Below are 18,367 nucleotides of genomic sequence, written 5' to 3' on the forward strand. Positions count from 1 at the left end.
AATTTTAGCAAACTCTCCCTACTTTTACATTTCATTCCCTTTGAAATAAAGACCAAGATTCCATTTACCTTCCCTATTACCTGTTAAACTTGGATGCTAACTTTTTGAGATTCATGCACAAGGGGTCCCAAATCCATTTTCTGTAAGGCAAAGTGTAAGTTTTGAAGTCTTCAATAATAAAACGATTTTAAATAATTTATAGAATCATGGTAATTAATAGAATTGCGAAATAATGTTTAAACGTGTAAAGATGTAACAATGTTTGCTCAATGCAAACATCCCAAGCTCAGCTCTATCTACTCACTGTCTCAGTCACCCCTGGGAATGACCCAGTAGCTGAAGAATGTAACAAAAGGCGTTGGCCCTGTTACAGTGCTGTGCAGTGCCATGAGCAGCAAAGGGGCTAACATCTGGCCAGCGTTCACCTACAAAACTGCGGCCACCAAGTCGAACCCCTCTTTCTCGCCCTGGTCTCAATGTGTGTACAGATGCATCCAAATAAAATCATAAACTCAACATGTTGTCAAAATCAACAACTGGCCTCTGCCTCAGCCTGTTTGCTGGTGGGAATGATTGACGGGGCGTTGAGCCAATGCGAGGCTGGGGAAGCTGAGAGCCCCGGCCAGGAGGTGGAATCAGCGCTGAGCCGAGGAGCAGCAGTGAGGGCGGTGGGACTGACTGACAGTGGAAGGAGCTGTGTCTGCATTTATCACTGACTGCCTGCCTGAAATCGTGGCAAACTTGGACTTGAGACAGCGATGGTAAGTCCGTCCAAAAATGGAAGGAGAGCAAGTGGCAACTGCAACCAATTGCATTTTATTGGTGTTTGCCCGTACTATTCAGGCTTTCCGGAAAATTAACTAAAAAAAATGGGCTGAGGTTATTTTTTTTGTCGTCACTGAGTGGAGTTTTCTTCAGATGCGAGTCCCCTGTATTCGGCATACAGTCCTCATGCAGCGTTTGCTGGGCTAGGATTGAGCAGGCACAGATCACGATAGTGCTCAAACTGTCTCTATTGTTCGGCTTGGAAAGTCAAAGCGTTGCTATGGTTCGGGTACATGAGAAATTGGCATTTACCCAGAGGAAGCGGCTTGTCAGTGCAGGAGGGAGGAGTTCTGGCGAAATACGACGCTGGCTTTTGTATTATTATGCATTCCCCCCCCCCCCCCCTTTCCGTGTAAGTGAAAATCAGGACTGCAAATTTACCGGTATATAACTTTCAAAAATCAATTTTGTCTAAAGTCAGCCTGCAAAAGAGCTAAAAAAACGCAACGGTTTTTTTTCTTTGAAACTTTCCTTGCTCTCTCTTAGTTCTTGACTTAACCCCTTTCTACTGCGTGAATTTCTTGGTATTTCTCACTCTAAGACCACAACTGTGCGCACATATTTTCAGCATGTAGCTAAAATATCCCTTTTCAATTCAAGATTTATTGCTTCTTTTTGACCTTTTTATAAAAGGTACAACCCAGAGCTCTCCGGTTCTTGATATTCAAATAATTCTTTCATAGGTAGTCAACATTGTGAAAACAATTTTCTTCCTATGTACTACATATTATATGCAAGCCTCTTGGCAAATAAACGGTGCTGATAACTCTCAAGGTCAGCTCAGATAAGATGGAGAATTTAAATTTGGAGGCATAAAATCAGTACAATAACAATTCCGATACAATTTCAACTGGCACCGTGACAGTGTCTGTCATCACTAATAGTTTGCTGAGTGTTTTGCAAAGAATTTTGTAAGAATTTGAGGTGCTAGTGCATTTGGGTGAAAAATTAGGCTAAACTCTGAAGATCAGATTTCTTTAGGCTGTTCAATTTATTAGCAAGTTGGAACAATGTATTCAGCAACGAAGAAGGTACATTACACCAGTAACCTTGTTCTGTTGGCAACTATTACAATTCCTCAATATTAAAATAGATGCAATTTGATTTGTATGATTGCATTTCAATGGGTGTAAATGATATAGTTACCACAAAGATATAAATTACCTAAAGCAGTGCTTTTCATTATACATTCTGTCATATTGTCAATATTTCTTAAAGCTCTTCAGCTTGGGCTACATATACTTGAGGTCATTTAAAAACTCTGTCACAGTAATTAGGAGTTCAAATTTATTTTTGTGTATTCTAGAAAATGGTTTTTGCTCTGTATGGCACCATGCCATGCTGCTGGTGAGCTGCCAAGCTTAAGTCAAGCAATTCCATAGTAGGAAAGAGAAACCTGAATACTTCAATATTCTGTGTCACATTGGCACATTGCCTAAAAGCAAGCTATGGAGTGATAATGTCTTCAGGAAAGTTCTATATTTGCCCTCTCAGTTGAATGATTGATGAAATATGTAAAGCCAAAAATGAAAATGTAAGTTTCAAGTGCGGCTTCTATGCGTTAATTTCCTAATATGTTTTGAATTACTTGTTTAAATTATTTTTCTGCACTATTTTCTATTTTCTCTCTAATGTGACCAGTCAGTCTACTCCCAAGCTGCTGATCTTCAATAACAACTCTGAGAAGTGATTCGGAGATGCCGGTGTTGGACTGGGGTGTTGTGGTGAAACGGTTAAAAATTATGTCCCAATACATGTGTGAATCTAACCGGAATGGAGGTGTTGCTTAGTCCCGTGTGAATCTTATTACACACCTCCCCGTGTGAATCTTCTTATCTGTATGTAACCAGAATGGAATGTGTTTTTTAGCCTTGCTCTGCTGTTCACATGAATGTTTATATCTGGAAAAGAGTATATCAGCTGGAAAAGTCTCCAGTTCGGTGAGTCTGCTCCGGGGTTACGTTTAACCGCCGAGCGTGGGTTGTTGGCAACCGCTCTACGAGAACTGACGGCTCCCAGTTCCGGTAACATGTAGAGTGAGTATAAGCCAGACCCGGGAGTCTGCTCCGGGGTTACGTTTAACCGCCGAGCGTGGGTTGTTGGCAACCGCTCTACGAGAACTGACGGCTCCCAGTTCCGGTAACATGTAGAGTGAGTATAAGCCAGACCCGTTGTAAGATGAGACCTGGTTTTGGCGACGCTGCGGGGAATAAAATGCTCATATTCTAGCAGACTCGCCTCTTGGTCGTTTGTTCTGTGTCAGACTACTCTCCTACGAACCTGACCTTGAGAATTTTTTAAAACAGGTGTACAAAGTTAAAAATCACACAACACCAGGTTACATCACACTGCAAATTTTTGCTATAAATTCTGTGTTACGATCGAGCCCTCCACAATCACCTGATGAAGGAGCGTCGCTCCGAAAGCTAGTATGCTTCCAATTAAACGTGTTGGACTATAACCTGGTGTTGTGTGATTTTTAACTCTGAGAAGGTTTATGATGTAGTAATGTGTTGTCAGTTATTCCTTAAAATAACCACCCTGTGATTAGTGTTCCGTTTTACTCCCCAGTATAAATTTGACGTCATTCAAAACTCTGTCACAAAAGTCCTAATTTGTACTATTCCGAATTCACCCTGAGACCCCAGGCTCATCTGACCTACTTTGACTGCTGATTTAGCTATGCTCTGATATTAAATTGTCATCTTATCTGCAGCCTTTGAAATGGTTGACCACATCACCCTTCTCAAACACTACTCCACTGATGTTTGGTTTGGAAAAGCACAGGAGGTCAGGCAGCATCCGAGGAGCAGGAAAATGGAAGTTTCTGGCAAAAGCCCTTCATTAGGAATAGAGCTTTTGTCCGAAGCGTCGATTTTCCTGCTCCTCGGATGTTGCCTGACCTGCTGTGTTTTTCCAGCACCACTCTAATCTAAACTCTGGTTTCCAGCATCTGCAGTCCTCACTTTTGCCTACCACTCCACTGATGTCAGGCTTGCTGAAAGCACACTTATCTGATTCCATTCTTGACCATCTAATTACAGCCTGTGTTTCACTTACAAAGGTTTCTTCTCCTTCTCTGCAATATTACCTCTGATTTGCCCCTCGGATTGATCCATAGGTTCCTCCACTTTCTGGTCTAGGTATTGCTCATCAGCAACATCATGTTAGTTTCCATTTGTACACTAATAGCACAAAGTTATATCTCTCGACCACTGCACTCTACTGATCCACTCTTGATAAATTATCTGACTTTCTTTCTGGCATCAAAATGCATAGAAGTGTCAACACATCTTCCAGTTAAATATTATGAAATCTGAAGTAATTGCCTTTGTTCTGTGCTCCAAATTCTGTTACTTAAGACTCAACTCCAAACCTTTCCTTGGCAACAGTCCGAGACTAAACTAGTTGTGTTCCTGTGATCCGTACTTTCTTCAGGTAAGCAACTAACTGTGGAGATATGACAGTCTGGAATCCATGTCATAGGAGGAATGTGATTGCATTGGAGAGGGTACAAAGGAGGTTCACCAGGATGTGCCTGGGCTGGAGAGTTTCAGTTATGGCAAGAGATTGAGCAGATTGGGGTTGTTTATCTTTGAAGCAGAGGAGACTAAAGGAGGACATGATTGAAATGTATAAAAATTCTAAGCAGTATAGATAGGGTAGACAGGAAGGAAGTTTTCACCTTGATGGAGGGATCAATGACCAGGGGCAGAGATTTAGGGCAAGGGGAAGAAGGTTTAGAGGGGATGTGAGGACAAACCTTTTCACCTGGAGGACTGTGGGAATCTGAAGCTCAATGTCTGTTAGGATGGGAGAGGCAGAAACCCTCATGACATTTAGTAAGTATTTGGATAGGCATTTGCGATGCCAAGGCATTCAAGGCAATGGGCCAAGTACTAGAAAATGGGATTAGAGTAGTTAGGTGGCTTTAGATTGATGTGGATGTAATGGGATGAAGGACTGTCTATTATCTATGACACTGATTAACGAAGACATTTACTTTAAGAGCTCGTATCAATATGCTACAAAAATGGCTAGATTGAGCTTGGAATTGAGGAATATCTATTACGTATTCATAATTTTATACCAGTATAAATAAAACAGCTAAATAGTGGAAAGCCTTTTTATCTCAACTTGGTGTGTGTGTATCTGATCTACTTTGCGAATTAATATGGATGGGTGTGATTTATTCCTGTAAATTGTGTACAGAGTAGGGATTCTGCATTGTGATCCCTGTTTGCATGTGTCTCATGTGTGCAAGTATTAGACAACAGAATAACTTAGATCATGACAATTGCAGACAACTTATGAGACTGCTTTCCCTCTGTCATTTGTGTCCTTAAAAGCAGCTTTTTTTCCCCAATCATAGCATTGGTCATTTACCCTAATGTCTCTTTCTTTGCCTTGGTGTTTATTTTTGTTTGCTTGATCATGTTCCTGTGAAGTGCTTTGGAATTTTTTATTAAGTTGAAGGCACTATTTAAATACACAAGCAAATTTTTGACACTAAACATGGAAAACCAAGCAATGTAATAACGTGGCTTTAATAAGCAGAATTGCTTCAGTTACCTGAAAATTTCTTTGGTCCCTTTCTATGAGCAAGGCTGATCTGTTTACTGAAATGTTCTTGTGATGAGGATAATGACTTGTGGCCACTGCTGTGAAACTAGAATGGTACAGTTTGAAAAATATCAATCTTTTGTAGTTTTTTTTAAATCCATTACTAAAGGTGAACATTGCTGGCAATGCTGGTTCATTTCTTCCTGAACAGTACATTAATAAGATGATAAAAGTATCCATTGACAGCAGTATGATGCAAAAATTTTTTTTGGCCTGCATCATATTTTGTACCAGATATTGAGCAATTAAACTGTTTACGGTGCAGAAAGAACTTAAACTGTTTACTGTGCAGCATAAGTGTTACTGAAATGTAGATGAGGTGATATTCTGAGTGTATCTAGGTATACTTTAAAAGTTTTGAATTAAGTTCAATATTGTTTTGATAGTATGTTCAACTTGAATGATTTCTACCTCCTAGCAAGTATTAGTATTCTATATGTAAATTGCCAATTATATTGAAAATTCAAAATATTTTGAAGATTTGTGATGGTTTTATCATATATGTTGCTCAGATCAGTGATTTTAAAGACAACAGCCAGTTTTGAATGCTTTTAAAATTGGATTTAATTATTTCTAATTATTCTTAGCAGCATAATGCCACTCAGCTTTAATGGAAGGGACTGAAGAAAGGAAATGTTTAATAGGCAACACTTCAATCAATTGCTTTGTTTCTATAGGGTTTGAATCTATAACATTGTTAGTAAAGGGGAATCGTGCTTCTAGCATAATGAAGGAAGTAGGATTGCATGAAAGATGTCACATACTGAGAAAACATTTGGGTTTTATACTGTTTGTTTCACTGATTTAGGTCATTCTTCAAATAAGAAGGAGTCTTTTTTTTTTGTCCATTCCAAATTTGCTGATGTAGCTATCATCATTTGATGTGAGTGTTTTTCTTTTTGGCTTTGTTGTACAAAATTTGATGTGCAATTGCATGTCTGATGGCCAGGAGTTTGGCCAATGTTAACAGAAATACAGAATGTGCAACAGATGTTTGCATTAAAAGCAGGAATTTGCAGGAGAATCTCAGCAGATTAGACAACATTTGTGGAGACAGGAACAGAGTTAACTTTTAGGGTTGAATATGAAGAATGGGAGTCGTATTTCTGACTGATACTGACAAGATGAATGCCTGCTTAAGGTCCTCAATTGGCCCACTGACAGGCGAGCTGCCCGATACCTGCCATCCTGTCACTGATAGGATTAGGTTGGGGATAGAGATGGGAATGTCGACAGTGAGCCAGCTGTTGGCTGTGTATTGCTTGCATCTCCCTCAACTTTCAGACCCACTTATGGAGAAGCATAAAATCCAATCTGTTGTGTGCAATTGGACTTTGAGTTAAATGCCAGGTACTGACTGTCAAAAGTTTTTTTTTGTCAGCCTAGTTTCCTTCAACTTTTCTGAAATGTGACAGATTCTAATTTGTCTCAGAGCAACATCCAATTGTTTAATTTGGAAGTTGGGCTTTTCAAAGCACATTCTGCTTTCTGAGAAAATGCATAAATTTAACTTTTCAAACAATAAAATATGGTATTGTGCAATCTCTTTATACACTGGAGACCACAATGACTCTCTGTGGAATAAAATAGATGCAGACAATGGGCTAATTTAAATTTGTAGTAATTTGAAACTTCTCTATGGTTGTTGTAGTTTCACAAATTAATGGGTTGAGCTAGACCTTGGTCTAAAATTAAGACATAGACCCTGTAATCATATTTTTGGTGAATTGATAAATGTCACAATTAAATAAATTGCACATCTGTTCTCTAATGCAATTTGACATAAAGCTGAGGTTAATAGATGGAAAAAACACAGATGACTTGGTGATGGTGGGGGGGGGTGAAAAATTTTGTTGTGTGTAAACAGTATTTCTGAATATTAAAAAACACAAAGCTGAAGGCTAGGGCTATTGTGGTGCAGTGGTATTGTCCCTACTTCTGAACTAGGAGGCCCAGGTTTACGACCCACCTGGTCCAGAGATGTATAACATATAATTAGGTTGATTAGATAATATCTTAAGTTGAAGTCTTTCAGCATTTGCCAAGACATTACAATTCTAGAGGGTGATTGAAGGAAGGAAAAGCTTGCATTCATATAGCAGCTTTCACAACTCTCGGATGCTCTCAAAACATTTTACAGTCCTTGAAGTACTTTACATTTTATAATTTACTGTTGTGGTGCAGGAATGTAAATGTTATCTTTGAATTCCTGGTGTCCTAGCCTTCAATCAACATCAAAACCAATATCTGGTCATTGTTCCAGTATAAGCAGTTGAATCAAATCTCCACAGCTGCTGACCATATTGTATGGATACTGAAAATGTGTTGCTGGAAAAGCGCAGCAGGTCAGGCAGCATCCAAGGAGTAGGAGAATCGATGTTTTGGGCATGAGCCCTTCTTCAGGAATCTGAGGGCTCATGCCCGAAAAAAAGGAAACAAAATGGACCCTTTGTTTCCTATTAGCCAACCAATTTTCAATCCAATCTAGTACTTTGCCCCCAATACCATGCACCCTAATTTTACTCACTAACCTCCTGTGTGGGACTTTATCAAAAGCTTTCTGAAAGTCCAGGTACACTACATCTACTGGATTTCCCTTGTCCAACTTCATAGTTACATCCTCAAAAAATTCAAGAAGATTAGTCAAGCATGATTTCCCCTTCATAAATCCATGCTGACTCTGTCCTATTCTGTTACTACTATCCTGATGTGCAGTAATTTCATCCTTTATAATAGACTCCAGCAACTTTCCCACCACTGAGGTCAGACTAACTGGTCTATAATTACCTGCTTTCTCTCGCCCACCTTTCTTAAAAAGTGGTATAACATTAGCCACCCTCCAATCCTCAGGAACTGACCCTGAATCTATTGAACTCTGGAAAATAATCACCAACGCATCCACGATTTCCCGAGCCACCTCCTTCAGTACCCTGGGATGCAGTCCATCAAGCCCCGGAGACTTATCAACCTTCAGACCTAACAGTCTCTCCAACACCAAATCCTGGCAAATATAAATTCCCTTAAGTTCAGGTCCTTCAGCCACTGTTACCTCAGGGAGATTGCTTGTGTCTTCCCAAGTGAACACATATCTGAAGTACCCATTTAATTCCTCTGCCATTTCTTTGTTCCTAGTAATATATTCCCCTGTTTCTGTCTTCAAGGGCCCAATTTTTGTCCTAACCATTTTTTTGCCTTGCACATACCTAAAAAAGCTTTTACTATCCTCCTTAATATTCTTGGCCAGTTTACCTTCGTACCTCATTTTTTCTCTGCGTATTTCCTTCTTAGTAATCCTCTGTTGCTCTTTAAAAGCTTCCCAGTCCTCAGTTTTCCCACTTATCTTAGCTATGTTATACTTTTTCTCTTTTAACTTTATATATTTCTTTACTTCCCTCGTCAGCCACGGCCGCCCATGCCTCCTCCTGGGATCTTTCTTCCTTTTAGGAATGAACTGATCCTGCAACTTCTGCATTATACACAGAAATATCCGCCATTGTTCCTCCACAGTCATCCCTGCTAAGGTATTGCACCATTGAACTTTGGCCAGCTCCTCCCTCATAGCTCCATAATTCCCTTTATTCAACATAAGTACTGTCACTTCCGACCGTACCCTCTCCCTCTCAAATTGCAGATTGAAGCTTATTGTATTATGGTCACTACTTCCCAATGGCTCCTTCACTTCGAGGTCTCTGACCAATTCTGGTTCGTTACACAATACCAGATCCAGAATTGCCTTCTCCCTGGTCGGCTCCAGCACCAGCTGCTCTAAGAATCCATCTCTGAGGCACTTCACAAAGTCTCTTTCTTGAGGCCCAATACCATCCTGATTCTCCCAGTCTACCTGCATGTTAAAATTCCCCATAACAACTGTAGTGACATCTTTGCGACAGGCCAATTTCAGCTCCTGATTTAACTTACATCCGACATCCAGACTACTGATTGGGGGCCTGTAGATGACTCCCAAGTGGGTCTTTTTACCCTTAGTATTTCGAAGCTCTATCCACCCTGATTCTACATCTCCTGACTCTAGGTCCCCCCGCGCAAGGGACTGAATATCGTCCCTTACCAAGAAGGCCACCCCACCCCCTCTGCCCGTCAGTCTGTCCTTACGATAACACGTGTATCCTTGAATATTCATTTCCCAGGCCCTGTCCACTTGAAGCCACGTCTCAGTTATCCCCACGATATCGTATCTGCCAATTTCCAAAAGAGCCTCAAGCTCATCCATCTTATGTCTAATGCTTCGTGCATTCATGTATAGTATTTTTAATTTGTTACTGCTCTCACCCTTCCCATCAATCCTTATTTCACTCAACCTTACAGCATGATGCCTTTCCGAGTTTTCTGCCTCATTGATACAGTTGTCTTTCTTGACTTCTTTTGTTCTAACTTTCCCTTCAATTTCCTTTTTAAACATCCAGCTTGTCCCCTCCCCCCCGCTACTTAGTTTAAATGTAGCGGTGTTGCAGTAGAAAACCTGCCTGCCAGAATACTGGTCCCTAACCTATTAAGGTGCAAGCCGTCTCTCTTGTAGAATTTATGTTTACCACAAAATATACCCCAGTGATCCAAGAACTTAAATCCTTGCTTCCTGCACCAGTTCCCCAACCATACGTTCAAGTCCGTTATCTCCCTGTTTCTGGCCACACTAGCCCGAGGAACTGGAAGCAAACCGGAGATAACCACCTTGGATGTCCTGCTTTTCAGCCTTCTTCCTAGTTCTCCGAAGTCTCGCTGTAGTATGTTCCTCCTCTTCTTCCCGACATATTTTGTGCCGACATGTACCACCACCTCTGGCTCTTCACCCTCATCCTTGAGGATTTCCTGCACTCTGTCCGCGATGTCTTTCACTCTAGCACCAGGAAAGCAACACACCATCCTTAAATCCCGTCTGCTGCCACAAAAACCCCGGTCAGTTCCTCTCACGATGGAGTCCCCTATTACCATGGCTCTGTGCGATGTCCGACTCTTCCGCTCTGTCTCTGCGGCAACTTTTGATTGACAAACTTGGCCGCCTTGTGAACTGGCAGTGTCATCAGTCTCTGCTTCCAAAAGCTTCAACTTGTTCCTGACAGGTACTTCTCCCGGGGTCTCTTGCACCAGTCTCCTCTCTGTCTTCCTCATCATCTGTTCTCTTCTGCTCTCTTCTGGCATGATTGGTGTAATAACATTGCTGAAAGTCTTGTCCAGAAAGATCTCGTTTTCTCGGATGAGCCTAAGGTCTTCGAGTTCTTTTGTCAGCGCTGCAATATGCTCGGTCAATTGCTGAATGTGCACACATTTTCCACACATATACGAGCCAGACACACTGTAAATTTTTGCTATAAATTCTGTGTTATGATCGAGCCCTCCACTATCACCTGATGAAGGGGCGTCACTCTGAAAGCTAGTGTGCTTCCAATTAAACCTGTTGGACTATAACCTGGTGTTGTGTGATTTTTAATCTTTTTAACCAAGCATCATGAAATCTCTGCTAACCTTAATAAATTTGTTGTATGATGTACCGATTCCCATAGAGACCAATAAGTTAAAGAGTTCAAATTCTGTGTGGCCAACTTAAATATCTCACTGCAAAATTTCAGATTTTAAGACATTTATGGTACCAAACCAATTTAAGATCAGCACGGACCAATGTATTTTACTTAATAGGCAACTAATGCAGTAAACTACAGAAAATATATTACTCCCTTAACTTTCTAGCATGATTGAAAATTCCACGCTGCATTTAAATATTATACACCCTGTGCAGTCCTGAAGTGAACCAGATGAAAATTGCTCTCCAGGCTTGCTCCTCCCTTTTTTTTTTGCTGAGTTACGGTACATACTGAAGGCCATTTTCCTCAGTCTTCTGAGAATCATAAAGTCAATTTCCAGCAGTGAGTTCTGCTCCAGCAATTCCTTCTCCCAGTCTCACCAGGGACAAATCTCACATTATTCTTAAATATCCACAGGTCCATCTCTTCAACTACCAAATGTTCTCCCACCTGCATTTGGCTGATCTTTAGCAAAAATAGTTTGTTCCATTGCGCACGCGTTCTTTCCCTCTGTCGTTTTGTCTCTGTCTCTGTCCAAGGTATTTGAGTCAGTAAATTTGATAAGCTAAGGTCTGCCAATAACAAATCCAGCTCCCCCTTTCTTTGTGTCCAGGTGTAAGAGCCAACATTTGGGTTTGAGATCTTGTGCTTATCTCCACGACTCCATTTCATCTTGAATTAATGGGGATGGTTTAATACACAACCATCTTGTAACAGTCTGTTCTGTTCTTGTTTACAAAGATGTCAACAAAGTCATTTGGTTTGGCTGGTTGTCAATCTCTGATGTGTAGTTTTGTGAAAATTTAGATACGAAACTTTAAGAGGAAACACGATTTTATTAGATGCTCTGGAATACAACTGTTTCTGAACTTCATATTATACTACCACTAGCAATGGACATTAGCTGAGTTACTAAATTTTTGTTAGGATTTGACTTCTCCATCTTGTACACTCAGAATTATTATTATGCTGTACATGTTGCATTTGGTATTTCAGTATGGTGTGAAATTGCATTAATAATATCTGGATAACCTGAAATTTTGCTGCATTGACGATATCAGCTTTTCCTGCCAGCATAATAGAAAGTCCAACAGAATGAAGCCCATTGTAAATTGAAGTTCTGGACTGATAACTCCAGGTTAGCTGAAAATGGTGACGGAAGTCACAATCACTTATTGCTTCCACCACACTGTTTTTCAAACATACTACTACTGTCAAGGCATCGAGAGTGAGGAGGAGAGGTTGAGTTGAATGTTTCGAATAAAGCCTTAGCATTATTCAAAGTCAATTTAATTGCCAAGAAAGGAGAATTAGTACATGAACAAATGAATGTCAATAAGCTGAATGGATTTTCCTTATCCATGAAGTTTGATATGTCCTTTCATCTCAGTTAAAGGCAAGTCAAAGTTTTATTTCTTTGTTTACTACTTGTAACTGAAGAAAAATGTCCAGTTTTTCTTTCTTTCGTGAAATAGGAATAACTCAACTGCTACTTTTTATGGAAAGTGTTGTCCTTGTGTGCAGTAAGCATTAATGGTCTCTTTGTAATAAGTTGTGAACAGTGTGTCCTTTTGTTCAGTCACTAAGATAATATCCTTACAATGTGAGGCTCATTTTATTGGGAGAGAAAATTAATTTAAGTTTACTCATAGCAATAAGAATTCCCATAAATATCACTCTTCAGCTATTTTCTAGTGGTTAGCATTGATTAAGATAGTAAACAGTTGTTTTGTGCTACTGAACGATGTTCTAGGAAATTTGATATTCACTATAAAAAGAGGTATTGCATTTTAGTGAGAAAAATAATGATATCACATATAACTTTAGGAAATACTATCAATGTGGTTGAGGAAAAAAGTGATCTGTTTTCAGATACACAAGTCACTGATAATTACAATACAGACTCATAAGGCCAGAACAAAAGCAAATCACAAACTGGAATAGTGCTTTCAAAACATTTTGCCCTGTGATTTCATTTTAATGTTTCACTTCATGTGATCCCAAAGTGAAAATTGTGGGATCGGGGTGGGGAGTTGTTGACCAGATATATGAAGTATTATGTAAGGACAAGATTGAGTTTGTGGTGTGATGTTGTATATATTAAAATAAACAAGCTCCAATTTAGAAGGCCAGGAGAAGTTTTAAGCTTGAGGGAAATTTCCACAGGCTAGAGTTAATTGTAATCTGCTTTGGAGTTTGAGCAGTCATCATCGAAAAGTGTGATGCTAGAAAAGCACAGCTGATCAGGCAGCATCCGAAGAGCAGGAGAGTCAATGTTCCAAGCATTAAGACTTCATTTGTTCCTGCTGAAGAGCTTATGTTCCAGACGTTGACTCTCCTGCTCCTCAGATATTGCTTGACTGGCTGTGCTTTTGTAGCACCACACTTTTTGATTCTGATCTCCAGCATTTGCAGTTCTCACTTTCTCCTTGGAGTTTAAGCAGTCCTGTGAAGTCCCTCAATGAAGATGCTTGTACAGGCCAGTGCTCCAGTGCAGAGAAGCATATCATGAAATTTGGAATGGAAAATTAGTGATAGTCTTAGACCTGAGTAATTGAGATTAAACACTGAAGAGGTTACTTAAAATTAAGTATGTTTAAGCTCAGGTATATATTCACTCCAGAAAGAAGCTATCTACAGTTCCATTCTGTATACCAAAATCACAAGTGACATAAACCCATTAAAATGTTAGGGACAGAGACTCTGATGTGTGTACTGTACGAGTCGCATTTTTGGGAATCATACCAGGTTTTTTTTTTGGGTACTGTATCAGGGGTGTGTTTTGGTTACCATACACACTCCAAAGTATGATCTATTTTGTTAAGTTTCAGACTGGGATTTGACTTGTCAAGTAATAACATCAGCCAGAATCACAACAATTAGTGCTTTGGTAGCTATCATGTGTAAGATCATCAAGTCATCTCTCAGACAGTAACTGTTGCAGAATATCAGTCTGCAAGAAAGGAAGATAATGGGTGACCATTCAAAAGATAGAAATACTTAATTTTATGCATGTTTTTAAACCATAGTTACCTTTCTCACGATGCAAATGTACGAATTTACATCTGTTTTCATCTTGCAGAGTGTGAACTAATATAAAAATACAGAGAAGTACACATTTTCAATGTCATATAACTTATTCGTCTTTAGAAGTAATTCATCAAAAAAGTTCAAATGTAGGAAATCAAATGGCTAGCAGCAACAATATAATAGCTAAACATGATAGTAAAGAACCATAATGCTTTTTTTTAGTCTAAATCATCACAAACCTCTCGTCATTCAGGATGTAATTTGAACCAATTGACTTTACCATGTATAATGCATTAAAGCATCTGTTCCATTTTTTCAACTCCATTAACTTGGTTTGTCATTGCATATGACTTTTGCAGATGTTCAGTGACATAGATTGTACATACTGGAGATGTGAAAGTAATTTAATATTTGGACTGTAACCACTGTAGAAAAATGCAAAAAAAAATTAGCCTTCTGCCCTTCCCTTTGCATCTGTTCTGTATTTTTCGGTTTAATTTGATTCAAATTTTTAAAAGCATTTCTGGAGACAATGAGCAGAATATGGTATTTATTGAGGGGGAAAAGTAATCAAGGGGCTCACATGGAATATCATTTGAATGGTGTGATTATCTTAATTATTCCTTTTCAGTCATGAAAATTGTCCCATTGTATCTAGAAAATATGCTCTTGAGTATCTCACTAAAGAAATGAAATTGTGACAACATTATGAGATTATAAAAAAATTAAATCTGCACAGAGCTCTGGGACAGAGTTCTGTTTATTGCTAAGTGATCTTCATGGCTAAGAATTCCTAGTTTGAGCTCTTGATGTATTTGCCACATCACTGTAATATGTGCAGGATTTATGTGTAATGTGTGAAAAGAAATAAAATTCTCCCTTTGGCCTTAAACAAATATTACCCATCAGCAATCCCACTGCCCAAACGTAAATTCTGGAATGCTAGAGATGCAATTGATATTTCTGGGAAGAATTTGCATCTTGTATATTTGACATACATTCAATGTAAAATTTGTTTCCATACTGAAATTTTATTCTGACTGTGTAGAATTATGTGGAATGTCACAGAGGTCTCCAGCACACAAAAAAGGCCCTTTTCAGCACATGGCCCAAAGTCTTGTGTATTTGTGATTCCAAAGTATACATCTAACCACTTGCTGGATGTTAAGAAGAGTTTTGCTATTACCACCTTTTACAGGCAGTGAGTTGTCAGATTCCAATTTCACTCTGGCTGGGGAAAAAAAAATCCACATCCCCTCTAAACGTCATGCCGCTTATCGTAAATCTACGACCCATGGTTATAGATCCCTCCACCAAAGTTCCTTCTTCTCTGTGCTAATAACACCCATTGTAATTTTTTACATCTCAATCACATCCCCCTCAGTCTCCTTTGTTACAAGGAAGATAAAGCAAGAAATTCCAGGCCAGTCAGTCTAACTCAGTGGTATTGGACCGATTCAGAAGGACAGAATTTATCTGAATTTGGAGAAGCAGGGTTAATCAGTCAACATTAAAGAAATGTTTAATCTCACTTCACAAGGAAAACTTTCCAGCCCAGGCAACATCCTCGTACATATCCTCTGTACCCTCTCCAGCAGTATCACATTCCTCCTCTCATGTGGATTTCAGAACTGCATATAATACTCTAGCTGTGGCCTAACCAATATTTTATACAATTCCAATATAACCTCTGCGCCTTGTCTAACAAAGGCAAGTATCCCATGTATCCTCTTTATCACTTTATTTACCTACCCTCCCACCTGATGAGCCGCTAGATGTGCAGAGTATGTCTGATTCTTGGTGCTTCCCAGAGTCCTACCTTTCATCATGTATTGTTTATTATACTAGAGTGCATCATCTGGCAATTGTCCAGATTGAATTCCATTTACCACTGATCAACCCATCTGACCAGCCTGTCTATATTCTTCTGTAATCTAAGGCTATCCTTCTCACAATTTACCATCCTACGAGTTTTCACATCATCTGCAAATGTCTTGATCAACTCTCTTCCATTCAAGTCTAAATTGATTATACCTACCACAAACAGCAAAGACCCTAACACCAATCCCACAGTGCCCATTGGCCAGTGGCTTCCAGTCATAAAAGCCTCCTTGACCATCACTGTCTGCTTCCTGCCATTCAGCCAATTCTGGATCCAGTTAGCCAAATTTCCTTCGATCCCTTGGGGGGGTCTTACTTTCACAGGACCTTATCAAAATCTTACTGAAGTCCAAGTAGACTACATCAAATGCAGTGCCCTCATCTACATGCCTGGTCACCTTTTCAAAAACTTCAATCAAGTTGTTCAGTCATCACCTCCCTTAACAAAACCATGTTGACTGATTAACCCTGCTTCTCCAAATTCAGATAAATTCTGTCCTTCTGAATCGGTCCAATACCACTGAGTTAGACTGACTGGCCTGGAATTTCTTGCTTTATCTTTCTTGAAAGTGTTCTTCCCTTATGCAGTTTTTCTGTATAAATCCTTTTTTTTTAAATTACGACAAGAGAGCAGTTAATGTTAAACTATTATGGCTTTTTTCCCTCTGCAGCTACAGATTCCCTCGACTATATTTCCTTCCAGCATCAGTAATAGAAGTTGGGACTAGTATTATGTCCTGAACACATTGGTCTCCATCCCTAATGCATAGACACAGCACATGGAGAAGAAGGCACTCATTGTGAATTTTCACTGAGGAGCCCAAAGTTATACATGTGACAAAGACACTTTAATTTTAGCGAGTTTTGAGAAGATTTGGAGCTCAGGTTGAGGTTCTGGATGTAGGTTTGTTTGCTGAATCTTCCAGCTCAGCAAGCAAACCTATATCCACAACACTTTAATTTTACTGGAGGACATAAATTTTGAAGGCTTGTGGAAAAATGAATTTATTTCATGTTTTGAGTACATACTTGGAGTGGTTTGTTTTAAAGATGTCATTGAAAGTTCACTATGGACATTAATGTTTTTTTAAAGCCTCTAGAAATTACGTGACTGGTGCTAACTGCTTGCTTTGATGTAGACCCTGCTGTGGCTGTTTGAATGTACGACTAGCTCAGAGGTTTCTTGTTTACATCTGGTTTATTTGAAGGCAAACTAGGAAAAAAAACACACCTGGAGAAAGCTTGCTCTGAACAAGCTAAGCAGCTGATTGCTCTCATTTGTGACACAAAAACCATCAACATCAATTCAAAAAGTAATCTGTTTGTCCTTCGTGATTGAAAGAACACCACAAGATTGTGTACCCTCTGCAAGACTTCAGCGATAACCCTGCATAATTACCGACTTGTCCACATGGGGATTTGTGTGCATGTGCATGCGTATGTGTTGACACTGCTACCTCAGTGTAAGGGACCCAGGTTCAATAATGGTCTGTGTGGAGCTTGCACATTCTCCCCATGTCTACATGTGTTTACCCTAGCTGCTGCCGTTTCCTTCCACAGTCCAGACATCGGGCTGTTTTCCCTGGAGCGTCAGAGACTGAGGGGTGACCTTATAGAGGTTTACAAAACTATGAGGGGCATGGATAGGGTAAATAGGCAAAGTCTTTTCCCTGGGGTCAGGGAGTCCAGAACTAGAGGGCATAGGTTTAGGGTGAGAGGGGAAAGATATAAAAGAGACCTAAGGGGCAACGTTTTTACGCAGAGGGAGGTACGTGTATGGAATGAGCTGCCAGAAGAAGTGGTGGAGGCTGCTACACTTGCAACATTTAGGAGGCATTTGGATGGGTAGATGAATAGGAAGGGTTTGGTGGGATATGGGCTGGGTGCTGGCAGGTTGGACTAGATTGGGTTGGGATCTCTGGTCGGCATGGACGGGCTGGACCGAAGGGTCTGTTTCCATGCTTTACATCTCTATGACTCTATGTGCCAGTTAGGTGGATTGGCTTTGCTAAATTGTCCATAGTGACTAGGGATGTGCAGGCTAGGTAGATTAGCCATGGTAAATGCAGGGTAATGGGGATTATGTCAGTGCTGTATGGAGGGTTAGTGCAGCCTCGATGGGCTGAATCACCCCTTTCTTAGCTGTGTGAATTCTATGATTCTATATACTTCAATATAACTGGCTATGGATGTTAACTTTTGAAATGAGCTCTATTTTAATGATAAACCTCTAAAAGGAACCTGATTGATGCATCTTACGGTTTGAAACCTCATAATATAAAGTACAGCTTGTTCTGCTATAATGTACATTTTATTAACATGAATTCACTGTGACATGATTGAAGAATTGGGGACACTGTTTCTAAAGTGCAAACTTTTAAAATATGTTTTGGCTGTAACGCAATTACATCGCCAACACTTAAGCACTTTTTCTAAAGTGCGATTTTTCTGTAATGCAGGGTTGCATAAGAATG

General features: G+C 39.8%; 1 protein-coding gene across 4 annotated transcripts in view; it reads left to right on the plus strand.

Annotated features, from left to right (window-relative positions):
• The first annotated feature begins 650 nt into the window (after positions 1-650).
• The window catches only part of arhgef10 (Rho guanine nucleotide exchange factor 10), a 279,666-nt gene continuing 261,949 nt past the window's right edge, over positions 651-18,367 (plus strand). For 3 of the 4 annotated variants that reach the window (XM_087978293.1, XM_043679118.2, XM_087978304.1), the window contains exon 1: positions 651-761. The gene's annotated coding sequence lies outside the window, so the exon portion shown is untranslated. The remainder of the gene's footprint in view (positions 762-18,367) is intronic. The other variant, XM_087978296.1, reaches the window with a different exon arrangement.

This window comes from Chiloscyllium plagiosum, unplaced genomic scaffold, assembly GCF_037043375.1.
Source record: "Chiloscyllium plagiosum isolate Xiang-an unplaced genomic scaffold, Cpla_swu_hap1 HiC_scaffold_3, whole genome shotgun sequence".
In the NCBI taxonomy this organism is placed as follows: domain Eukaryota; kingdom Metazoa; phylum Chordata; class Chondrichthyes; order Orectolobiformes; family Hemiscylliidae; genus Chiloscyllium; species Chiloscyllium plagiosum.